This window comes from Labeo rohita, chromosome 1, assembly GCF_022985175.1.
Source record: "Labeo rohita strain BAU-BD-2019 chromosome 1, IGBB_LRoh.1.0, whole genome shotgun sequence".
Lineage (NCBI taxonomy): Eukaryota > Metazoa > Chordata > Actinopteri > Cypriniformes > Cyprinidae > Labeo > Labeo rohita.
The window spans coordinates 4,290,690-4,303,864 of record NC_066869.1 but is presented as its reverse complement, the minus strand read 5'-3'; the positions used below and the strand labels follow the sequence as shown (position 1 = coordinate 4,303,864).

Genomic DNA, 13,175 nt, shown 5'->3' with positions numbered 1-13,175 from the left:
AAGTCACCTGTGACAGTAAGACTCACTCCTGGTTTACCAAGCCATCTTCCTCCTGTTCCATTAGTAGCGAATCTGAAATAGTACATGCTTTCATCTTTCTGTGTCACATGATTCAGTCTGATGGTGCAGTCCTGCTGTTTATCTCCCAGATACTGAATCCTCTGACTGTATTCAGGGTCCTCAGACAGATCTGGATACTCTTCAGATTCGTTTTTATCCTGTGTTTTGGTCCAGAACATTTTATTGATCTGATATCCAGTAGGGTATGTGTAAGTGCAGATCATCATCACTGATGAGTTCTTTAGTGCACAGATGTGTGAATGACTGTAACTCACACCCCAATCAGCACTAGAAACCCCTGAAACACAGCATTCATGTAGTGAACAAAATAGCAGCAGCTTTTTCATCAAGGACATTAGTGAAACATCAGTTCTTGCAAAATCTCTATAAGTGTTTTTAAACGTTGCAGCAACTCACTGTGAATCAAGAGCAGGAAGATCAGAGGAAGAAGAGGAGCCATTCTGACTGACATCAGCATAGCAACACCTACAACAATTGAATACTTGTTTTTACTGTAATTTTATAAGACAGTAAACATGTAATTACCATTAGTTCACTCTCTGATTAGACGCATGCGTTTAATGAGATCAGACTCAGAAAGGCTGTGGTTAAGATAGTTTAGCACACATGCACTTAACTTCCGTTTTCCGTTTTCTGCCCAGTACAAAGCCCAATCTACAACACTAAGAGCAACTTATACACATAATAAAAACTCGTACAATCCTGCTCTACTAATGGCCAGTATCAATATATATATTAGAGTTGGACTCGGAATCGAGTCTGGTCTCGAGTACAATTTTTTTAGGCGACTCGGACTTGTCACGGACTCGGATGCATTTTTACTCGGACTTGACTCGGAAAATATTCCGAATCCGTCCGAGTCCAGAGACAGTTGACGGAATGTCACTGACTCGATGCATTATCACGAAAGTCTTGTCCAGTAGGCTACTTGAAAGCCGACGGGTTTATGTGCCACTAGAGATGCGCGGATGAGCTCAAAGGTCACCCGAATCCGCAGCTTAAAATAAATTTTCCGCCCGCCGCCCACCGCCCACCCGCACCTGTATTTTTCTCTGATTTAGATAACCGCACCCGATCGTCGTTTACGATTATTCTAATTCTTAGTTTTGCATGATGATATGATGAATGGATGGTTCATTTTTAACAGCAGATTGATTCAGCTGATCTGCACATCGCTGCACACTTATATAAGCTTAATCGTCCGTGCTTCCTAAGCCAAAGCCACGCTAAAAAGAATAACGTTAACTAACATCTGGAAGTCACTCTCCGCAATCTCTGATGCAATCGATTGGGTGTTTGAACGTCTACTGGATCTCTCAGTCAGTGTGCAAATACAGAGTTTTGTCTTAAGTAAACCTGAACAGCTGGGAGAAATACTGATGCGTCAAAATATTTGATCTGTGCGTCAGATCTTAAAGCGACAGCAGCGTAAACCTGCAGCAGCCGACCACGTCAAACAATAATCAAACAACAAAAGAAAAAGAGAAAATCACTCACTGTTCTTGACTGAATCACTTATGAACTGTAATAAGAGTTATCTTTAATGTATACAGTGAAGATTTTGCAGTGTTTTATTTTAACATTTATTACTTCATGAAATGTCTGTAGTCTATTTCTGCAATAGCCTTTATATAGACCTACATAAAAAAAAAAAAAAAAAAAAAAAAAAAAAAAACCCTACAATTCTATTTTAAAAAAATCTTATTTCATTTGTATTTTTGATTAATATATGCATTAATACTTTTGTTTGTAAGTAATACTTGGAGTGTTTACTTGCCTTGAGCTCGAGAATGTTTAACTTACATTAGTTGATTAGTTCTTTTTTTTTTTTTTTTTTTGTATTGAAATTATTATTATTTAAACATGGTGGCAGTTTATAGCTTGAAAGAAAAATAATTTTTCTAACATCTTTGCAGCAACAGTTTTTATGGGTCCAAAACCATCTTGGGTGTGTATGATTTTCTAATAATTAAATGGCCCATCATCAATTATTCCTTATATAATGTAATTTATTGTAATTAATGTAACTATAAATGCATTCAAAAATAAAACAAGTGTGAGTTTGCTGTGACTTATGGAAAGTATATGTAGGGCTACACAGTGTATACCATTGTAAAGACTAGGTTTATCCCCAACAGCCAGTTTCGTTAAAGAAAAAAAAAAAAAAAAAGTCATATACAACCCAAAACACACACAGCCACAATCCGAAATAAAAGAGGTGCTGCAAGAAGCTACATGTTTTCTGCTCTTAAGGTCCCATTCACCAAGATACCTACTCCTTTACCCCCACCCTTGAATTTATACATTTACTACATCGATGAATAAAGTCAAGTCCCGCCTTATAATTTTTCACATTCTAAAACCTGTTTCACTCTAAAATATGTCACATTACATAGAGCCATAATTTCAGTTGCATGACTTTAAGTTTGCTAAGCAGAGCATGGACACTAATTATGAGATGTTGTGAAATCAAAAATCAAAATGGCAAGATCCACTAGAGGTTTGCTTTTCTTTGCTTTTTGCTTTTCAATTGACATTGCGTTTTACTAGTTGTAAAGGTTAAAATCAGGGGTGCCCAAACTCAGTCCAAGCTCCAACTTGCCTCAACACACCTGCCAGGGGGTTTCTAGTATGCCTAGTATAAGCTTGATTAGCTGGTTGAGGTGTGCTTAATTGGGGCTGGAGCTAAAATCTGTAGGACACCGGCCCTCCGGGACCGAGTTTGGGCACCTCTGGATTCAAACAATGTTAAGATACTGACAAACAGTAGTGTTTCCTTGGACTCGGACGGACTCGGCCCTTTGGGACTCGGACTTGAGTCTGACTCGGCCCATTTTGGACTCGGACTCGTCTCGGACTCGACTTAGGTGGACTCGAACCCAACACTAATATATATATATGTGTGTATATATATATATATATATATATATATATATATATATATATAGATGGTCCCCGTTGTCAGTCACACTGCAGCTGAAGCGGTTTGCCATGCCCAGGCCCGGTTGTACGGAGGTAAATAGCCAGACTCATTGTGTAGTTTAGAGAGCTTCATTGATTATAACAGAACTTGTGAGATCGCGATGAACTGAGACGAGTGACGCTTTTATATGTGATAATAATGTGAGCGAGCTTTGCGCACTTTCTAGGCTATAATCCGTTCAGAATTTGTATGAAACGTTCGTTCGCAATGTTTCGAGATAACATCTGCATATTTAAACTGGATTCGTTCTTCGCCCGGCCCTTGTCCGACAGCTTATCAGAATTCCCGGCCCGATTCCGACCCGAGACGTCTTTTTTCCTCTTCTCCCAAAACAGCTTATACTACTGTTTCAGCTATTAAAATAGTCCAGTTTTGTATGCAATGGCAAAGTGATTATATTTCGGTTTTTTTTTTTTTTTTTTTTTTTTTTTTTTTTTTTTGTCAAGTTAATTTAAACGTTTTGAAGCATTTTGTTCGTTAAATATACGTTTTTGTTTTTTAAAGTATAACGACAAAGCGGCCAGCGGAAGACTGATCATAGTCTGTTTGATAAATTCTACCTTGTCAAATCATCACGACTTGCCTAAAATAAAATATTTATAGATATAAAACAGTTCAAGTATAAATCAATGTTAGTTTAAACGTTAAACCTAGATAAATGTGTGCTATTAGGCGCATATCCAATCATTTGTGTGGAGAGTGGAAGCTAAAGCCGCTTTGCAGAACATGGAGGCGCCAGCGCGATCACTTGCGTTTTTTTTCAGTGGAAACCATTTTAAATATTCCGTCATTTTTGCTGATAAAAGTAAAATAATACATATTTCGGAACTGTAAAGGGTCTACTTTTATTTGTGTGCACTCACAATATCAACAAAACGCTGCAAATGGTGCTTCTAACATAAAGAAAATAAACATGATGCGCTGTCTGTAGTCTCAACACGCTTCACAAAAATGAACCGTAACTCAGCGAATACATAACTCACAGACATGATACATATATCTATATGTAACGGAGTTCAAATAAATGGTTAAATTCATGCACAAATTGGGAAAACTGGCCATTGGTTGTTGCGCTGCGCCAATTACGTTTATTATATTAGGGGGCGGTGCTATGTAATGGGCAGCAGTCTCACAAAGCCTTGCTGCTGGTAAGCTGCTTAGATGATCGCTCTTGTCTAATCAACTGAGTTTATATTGTTTTCAAGCACAAAGCTGAAATATTATGCTACACAAACGTTTTTCTGTCATCTCCTAGTCCTTTTAGTAGAATCTCTGATGTGTTAATTGTGACGAAAAACGAAGAGTGCGTGTATTAGCTTGCTTGTGAACTCTAAAACTCTGTTTATTTCATTTAAGACTATAATGCATCATCTTCGAGCTACGATTTAACCAACTTATGGTCCTGTTTATCCCAGGTATGTGTTTTATTCAGTTTGTGACGTGTTCTGTATGTAAATTGTTAGCCGCTAGCATTAGCACACGTGCTGCGCATACGCACGTGCTGAACTGTGTGTTGCGTCATGCAAAAGTTGCGGTCTCCCGTTCTATCTCTTTCATACTAAAAAAAATGTAAAATATTGGTCACTTGAGTTTACAGTTTCACTGTACTAATGTGATTCAATGAGAATTGAGCAGAAAAAGTACAGTTTTAGATTTTATTTTCTGTTGTATGTTTTATTCAGTTTTATGTCCACTATATGTTCACGTCCACTCAGAAAAATGTAAGCGCAGCAGTCTCACAAAGCCTTGCTGCTGACTATAATGCATCATCTTCGAGCTACGATTTAACCAACTTATGGTCCTGTTTATCCCAGATTTGTCTATGTAGGACAATAAAAAAGAAGCTCTGAGTGACCAGCTACCTGACTCCGTGTACATCATTCAACCAACACAGTCACATATATAAAGCTTTAAATTATAACTTAACGAAATGAAGCAAATCATAAACAAAAACTACTTCAGTAATCTTTAAGGATGCATTTCTCTCTAAAGGCGCATCCAAAGAGGAGATGGCGAGTCAGAAACTTCATCCTTGCGACACTGACTCAGAAAACACTAGTTTATTAATGAATAGTTCAAAAATCCCCATACTATTTCCCCCCGACACATTCATGGTAATAACTTTTGCCGGTGCTTTGCGGCAAGCTTTATATTGTGCGCGCTTGAACGCGGAACTGTTCCAACTGCGCTAAAGGCGCGCTCACTGCTGCTGCTGACAGAGACTGTCTCGTGTTGTTTCCACCAGCGCGGATTTTTTTTTTTCATCGCCATTTTTGGTGGATGTCTAAAATACAAACAGAAGAAGAAGCCTACAACAGCCCCGAAGTCCGTCCTGCGTCTATGACATGAAAATTGGCCCGAAGCCCGGCCCTAGGGACGTAAAAAAGTCGGGGCCCGTCGGACTCGAGCTGCAATGCAGGGCTGTACCGGGACATATCAACCAGTAGCCTAATTTCATTGCCAGTAACGGACGGTAAAGTTCAGAAATGCATAGTATGCGATTTATGACAAAATAGTCCCACAGCTGATCGTTCATTTTTTCTTAACGTGTTTCACCTTTAGTAACAACGAATCAAAACGGATACATGTCACGTGACACAGGAAACAGACACGGAAAAAAAGACACGGAAAATCAGAAAAGCAGCGTGCACATTTGGTTAAAAATGAAAGGCTGTCAACTGACACCTAAAACGGGAATCTTTGCCGGTTCAAGAGTCAAAAGCTCGTCCACAGTTTAGTAAACGTTGGCAACCCCACTCCCTCTCCCCGGCTCAAGAGTCAAATGTCGCCCGTGTGTGTGTATATATATATATATATATATATATATATATATATATATATATATATATATATATACATATACATATACATATATCTGACAAGATTTGTAAATGCTGTTTATGCTATTTTTATGCTGGGTCTGGTTTTGTCCTATAAAGATAAACAGTTGTATTCGTAATAATATAATATATTATAATAAATGATTAAACATTTTATCTAAAAATAAACACAAAATAAATCAGACCCTATACTGTATTTAGATCAAATATCATTTGGATTTATATACATTTTTGTAGATTTTTTTACTTTCTCTTTTCTTGTCGTCATTTAGACACAAACATTCTGACCAGTTCACATGTAACGTTTTGTTTATTGCGCTACCATTTTTGCCACCTAATGCTAAAACACTTTTAATTCACTCTACAACTGCTTTGTGACAACTTTGCGAGTTTTTCTAACAAAACAAACAAGCAACAACAACAACAACAAAAACACTTCTTTTAAAACATTTTTACATATCATGCAAAACCCAAAACACACACAAAATACTATAACAATGGAACTGTGTCTTCGGGGCCTAATTGTTGACAAAGAATCGATAAAAATCTGAAGACAAAAAAATAGGTAAAATACACTCTTACCTTTTTCACCAACACTACAAATGAGCAGGATGAAAGCAGCACTTTGTTTTTTTTTTTTTTACACTTTGAGCTACATGTGGTCAGCACCTTATATTTTAAGATGTGGTCTTACTTGTAACACTTCACGTTGGTGGTTTTATCAAGGCAACAGGGCAACATCACAGAGAACACATCCGACTAAAGACATAAAAGTTAAACTGAAACAAACTATGTCAGTCCATACAGATGCTTGTGTTATAAGGTTTTCAAACTTGCTTATTCTTCTATGGAACCAATAAAATAATTGCTTGTGATAAAGTTTGATTACTATATCAATTTGGTAATAAAATAAACAATATAACCTTTATAACATGCTGCTGAAGTACTTCACTGTAAAAAAAATAAATAAATAATAATAATAATAATAATAATACATAAATAAATAAATGTTTCAACTTAAAAAAAGTACTGTAAGTGTTTGTGCTAAGTTTAATCAACATGAAATGTTAACGTACTATATGAAAATGTGGATATATGCATATATATGTATTTAACTTTTATATGATATATTCAACTTATATATTTAACTCCATGTTTGCACTAGCAGCATTTCTAAGTGTGATCATGTGACACTCGTAAAATCATCCCTCATTCACTATTCCTTACATCACAGTGCAAAAACACTTTCTATCACCATGTCCCTTAAGGTGCTCTGTCTAAGCTCACATCTTTACTGCAGCAAACCCTGTAGATACCCATAAGGCCTGTCCAAATATTCACACTTGCAGTCTTTGCACTTTACCACTTGTCTACTTACATGACGTATTTCCTGTATTTGGCTCAAGTGTTCAAGTGGGCGTTAAGATCACAAGTCTGTGTAGAACTTTTGACTACCTGATGAGACACACTCACAGGGCTTTATTTTGGTTTTAACAGGCTACTTCGTGTTGTGGTATTAGAAAGGAATGGACAGGACACAATGTGCTCGTTCATGCAGCTTTGCTGAACTGGTAACTCTCTGCTTCCGCGCCTGTGCATGCGCACATTACACATCCAAACATGCTACTACTACACTTTGCATTTTAATAGAATGTATTGATTGTAATTATTGGTGATTGTAATTAAGTCATAGAACTTAAACACTCTCAGTTTACTTGAGTCTCAAGCAAGCATATGCCATAGTGATAAAAGTGATAAAAACAAGGAGTGACAGTAAGACTCACTCCTGGAGTGCCAATCCATCTTCCTTGTGTTATATTAGTAGTGAATCTGAAATAGTACATGTGTGAATCTTTCTGTGTCACATGATTCAGTCTGATGGTGCAGTTCTGCTGTTTATCTCCCAGATACTGAAGCCTCTGACTGTATTCAGGATCCTCAGACAGATCTGGAGGCTCTACACCCTTTACAGAGTTTTTGGTCCAGAACACTTTCGTGATCTGATATCTAGTAGGGTACATGTATAAGTGCAGTTTATTATCACTGATGAGTTCTTTAGTGCACAGATGTGTGAATGACTGTAACTCACACCCCAACCAGCACTAGAAACCCCTGAAACATACAATTCATAGTGAACAAATGGGTATCCAGTGTAATGCAATTCTCTCTTGACTGTTTTTGAAATGTTGCAGTGACTCACTGTGAATTCAGCAGGAAGATCAGAGGAAGAGGAGGAGCCATTCTGACTGACATCACCATAGCAACACCTACAAATAAATGTGATGTTTTAAAGTATTATTATTATTATTATTATTATTATTATTATTATTTTATTTTTTTTTTTTTTTTAAGTGAAATTGTAATATTTTATGAGACAAATGTTAGTAAACATCTATTACAGTTAGTTTACTGTCTGTTTTGATGGTGCTGTTTGAGGATATAGGAGTTTTTATTACTGGTTTCAAGTAGTTAAGCACACAAGCCTTTAACTTCCTCTTTCTGGCCAGTGCAAACTGAGCTCCACCTGAAGCTGTTGACCAAGATAGTCTTGTGGCTTAAGCTACAGAATAAAACTGCAGGTCACACCAACATCCAAAACAAAACTTATATCAGCCCTTGTAACAGACTGACAGTATATGTATTAAAACCACATCTAATCACCAGATAAAGATATTAAAAGTCAACCACAACTTAATTTACTTTACAACATTTCATCTACTTTAACGTACTGGCAGATGCTTTCATCCAAAGTAACTCACATTGCATTTTTATTTGTTCATGCATCATATGGAACTTGAACCCATGACTTTGCTCGCTGCTAGCGCTGTGCTCTACTGTTTGAGCTACAGGAATACTTAAAATCAATAAATATTATATGTATATATCATGGCTAGTTGTTCCACTTTTACTGCAGTGAAAGTGTTACTGGAATTTTAACTTGGAGGGCAGAATGTACACAAAATATTTTAATCCAAGACATTTTTGAATAGCTGTGTGTAAACAACATACAAAAACACTTGGACCTTTGACCTTAAACCTCATTACTGAGAACTTCCGTGTGTGACAACTAGACCCAATCTCCCCTACACCACACACACACACACACAGATATTTTGATCAGTCTACAGAATGATTATAAAATCATAAATCATGTTCTTACCTGTTTCACCAACACTCATGACCAGTGACAGCACTACTAATTATCAAAATGGAACCAGTAATGGGATTTTTATGTGGCCAACACCTTATATCTAACATAAGGATATGACACAACAAGAAAATAAAACATTGTTTGTGTATTTTATAAATAAATGTAATGAATTAATAGCACATTTAATAATACAACAAACAAAAATAACTCAAGAATTTATAGAGAAAAAGAATATTAAAGTTGCTACTCATCCATCAAATGAGATCATCTAAGCTTTTTTAGAAAGACATTGTGTCACTTCTCCATTGTCTCTTGTTATCTTGTGCAACTTTAAAGATGGACATTAATACAATTTCCTCCGTAGCGATGACTGATGTGAGAAAATAAGGCGTGTCCAGACAGCAGCATCTGTCTAGTGTTGACTGTGTGATCATGTGACCCTCATGAGAAACAGACAGATGAGTGCTGACGTCACAGACCTGCTGCTCTGACATTTGTAAGAAGCCTGATTTGCTTATATTGCTGATTTTGTTTTAAAAAATTAAAATCTAATACCTGCAGAAAACTAATCATTCATCCATTCAGTTCCCCTTCGGGAACTCGAGCTGCGTCAAAACGCTTTGGGGAACGCCATCAGCAAACCACGCAGTCCAAATGAGCAACGAGTCGTCACGGACGGGGCGACGGGGAGACCAAGAGCATAAAAGCACGTGCGGTGAGAAAGCTGCCAGCTTCTGTCATTTCAGCAAGCGCTCTGTGTGTGTGTCATTCTGTTTTTGTGCTAGTTTGCACAGCTTTTATTTGAGTGTGTCAGTATGTCCATCAAGCATTCAAAAAGAAAATATGAATGTAAGCAGTGGCATTAGACTGTGTCCCTCTCTGCCCGTGATATTTCGGGTGGCGATACACACAGTCTATTTGTTGTCTGTTTGGGGGTGAAGCATGGAAGTCAGTTCTCGAGGGAGCTGACTGCCCGTATTGGCGTTCTCCGTGGCTTGGCTGTGGTTGTGGGGATCGCACATAGATCTATGGATGCAGTAGAGACGGGCTTTACTTTTCTCTGCCGTTCTCCCTAGATCTAGCGCTCTCTCTCGGGATCGGAAGACCGCGCTGCGGTTTCTTCCACCTTGAATGAGAGCTTGTGGCAAGGCGGGCTGTGTCAGCTCTCTGGAGCTGACTGCCCGCACTCTCGCTGCGAACGCTCCCTCGTCAGCTCCCCGAGGCTCTCTCTCGGGATTTGGAAGCCCGCGCTGCGGTTCTAACCCCTTTGAGTGAGAGCTTGTGCTGCTGCAGCTGTCTTTCTCCGGGAAGACTGAGGCTGTTTGCTCATAAACAGACTGAATATTAGATCGCCCATTTCTCCCTGCCCTCGCGGGGGCGGGAATTTACGCGATTTATGTGTGGTTTGTTTGGGAGCTGAGCAGGCACAGCTGGGCGGGCTGTGTCCATTCATAATGTGCCCATTTAATTCTGAGAAATTTAATTTATTTACTGTGCTGTCTTGGTTCGGAAGCACACTTGCGTTTTCTTCCCCCATTTGAGAGCATGGTGCTACACCTCTTTTCCTCCGAGGAGGTTGATGTGTGGGCACACTGATATAGGCTGCTTGGCGGGGGAGCATGGTTCTCGGACCTGATTTCCCTCCTCGACGGCTCTCCATGGAGGTTCCTGTCAGGAGGGATCTCTTCTCACAAGGGGGTCTGCATCCCCACTTGGAGTTGTGGAAGCTGTGGGTGTGCCCCTGAGGGGGCGCATCTCGTAGCCTCCGGTCTCTCAACCGAGGTTGTTGAGACCATCCTCCAATCCAGAGCTCCCTCAATGAGGAAAACGGTACGCCTGGAAGTGAAGGCACTTCACCTCCTGGTGTGGTGACCACCAGCTCGACCCAGTCCACAGCCCATTGGTACAGTGCTGGAGTTCCTGCTGGCCCGGTTCGCCACAGGGTTGACCCACTCCACCCTGAAGGTGTACGTGGCGGCCATAGCTGCTTTCCACTCCCCTCTTGGTGGTCAATTAGTGGGAAAACACCCCCTGGTTACACGTTTCCTCCGTGGTGTGCTGAGGCTGAGGCCTCTGGCCAGGTGTAGCTTTGCTATGTGGTGATTGGGTTGCTATTCCATAACCTTGAGTCCTCTGATTCCCCCCTCTCTTTGGGGGTCAAGGCTCACTCTTCTCGGAGTATGGTGGCCTCCAAAGCCTTCTCATCAGGAGTACCCCTCTCTGACCTTTGCAACGCTGCGGGTTGTTCCATGCCACTCACTTTTGTGAGGTTCTACGGCCTCATATTCATGCCATTCTTGGCTCCTCCTTCTCTCATCCTAACTGTGTTCAGTGATACACACTAGGCAGGGATTTGAAAGTCTGGCGGCATGGGCATCTTGTTCCCCAAAGCGTTTCAACATAGCTTGAGTTCCCGAAGGGGAACGTCCCAGGTTACGTATGTAACCATGGTTCCCTGAGGGAACGAGACACTGCGTCTCTTTGCCATACTTCTGGCATCCCTGCCGCCCTTGCTTCTCTAACACAGAAGCTGCCAGCTTTCTCATCGCATGTGCTTTTATGCTCCTGGTCTCCTCGTCGCCCCGCCCGTGTGGCTCGTTGCTCATTTGGGCTGATTACACACCTGTTTTCAGAGTGTGGTTCGCTGATGGCGTTCCCCAAAGTATTTTGACGCAGCGTCTCATTCCCTCGGGGAACCATGGTTACATACGTAACCTGGGACGTTTTCTCCTGTAGAGGGAGCTTAATGCTTGAAGCTGGTTAAAGACACCAAACAGGTGTCGCCGTAGTGAGGAGTGAAATGAGAGCAATCAAGATGAAAATGTTTACGTCTCAAAGTGAATCAAAGGCAAAGAAGATCACTCTGGCCATGATGCCAGGGGTTACACCCCTACTCTTCTTTGAAAGACATTGTAGGAGTTTTAATGACCACAGGGAGTCAGGACCTCAGTTTAACATTTCATCTGATGGACAGTGCTTTTTGACAGTACAGTGTCCCTGTCAGAATCCACACAGAACAAAGGTTAAGTACCCCCTGCTGGCCTCACTAACACCTCTTCCTGCAGCAACCTAGCTTTCCCAAGAGGTCTCCCATCCAGCTACTAACCAGGCTCAACCCTGCTTAATATAAGTGGGCAACCAGTCTTGGGCTGCAGGGTGATATGGCTGCTGGACACCCTTTCTAAACAACATTCTCATCCCATTTTTAATGTAATAAACTCCACATATTTTAGCAATAAAATAACAATCACCTGTCCTATACCCAGATTACACTCGGACACATTTCTAACCTGCTTGTATTGATTCACGAGCTTACTGATTTATTAGTGATGTGTGAAATGAAGCTTTTTTTAATCATTTTGTACTTGTTATATTTTTTTGTGTATACCCTTGGCACTTGTGTACATGTTCAAGCATTAATAAAAAAAAAAAAAACAAAAAAAAACATTCATACTACACTCAACACACATTCATACTATATAGAACATCCTCTTTTTGCAGTTGTGAAGTAATTACTTTTTCAAAAAAAAAAAAACCTACTCTAGAGTATGGAAGAATGGAAGCCTGTTTCCGCCACTGAATTAAAAATAAAAAGGTAATTGCGACTTTTGTAATTGAGAAAAAAAGTCAGAATTATGAGATACAAACTCACAATTGTGAGTTATCAGAAGTCCAGTTCTGAGGAGAAAAAAAGACTGATATGTTAACATAATTGCAAGTTTATATCTCACAATTCTGAGAAAAAAAGTCAGAATTGTGAGATAAAAGTCACAATAACTTTTTAAATATTTGTTATTTATTTATTTATTTATTTATTTATTTTTATTCAGTGGCGAAACGGGATTGCATACTAGAGACTATGTGATGTCTGACTCCAGTGCACTGAACACAGCACACTGATGACATCTGCTGACCAAACACACATAAATACACAGGAAACACTGTAATCACAAACTGCAGTACTACAATACAGTTTAATAAAAGGGCAATATACATAATATACTTTTAAACACTGAATAGACAGAATATGTAAAACTTTAAATACAAAGAGATCGTACATGATTATATTAGTTTTTAGATGTTTTGATTGTTGTAAATGAAGATTGTTTTCCTACTAATT

General features: G+C 39.3%; 1 long non-coding RNA gene across 2 annotated transcripts; it reads left to right on the top strand.

Moving 5' to 3' along the window:
• The first annotated feature begins 4,341 nt into the window (after nt 1-4,341).
• LOC127171726 (uncharacterized) lies at nt 4,342-8,183 on the top strand. 2 transcript variants are annotated; one of them, XR_007828559.1, is made up of 4 exons: nt 4,342-4,479; nt 7,402-7,475; nt 7,812-7,914; nt 8,097-8,183. It is a non-coding gene; the product is annotated as an uncharacterized LOC127171726 (long non-coding RNA). The 2 variants fall into 2 exon arrangements; XR_007828560.1 differs by having other exon boundaries at nt 7,812-7,919.
• Nucleotides 8,184-13,175: the final 4,992 nt, after the last annotated feature.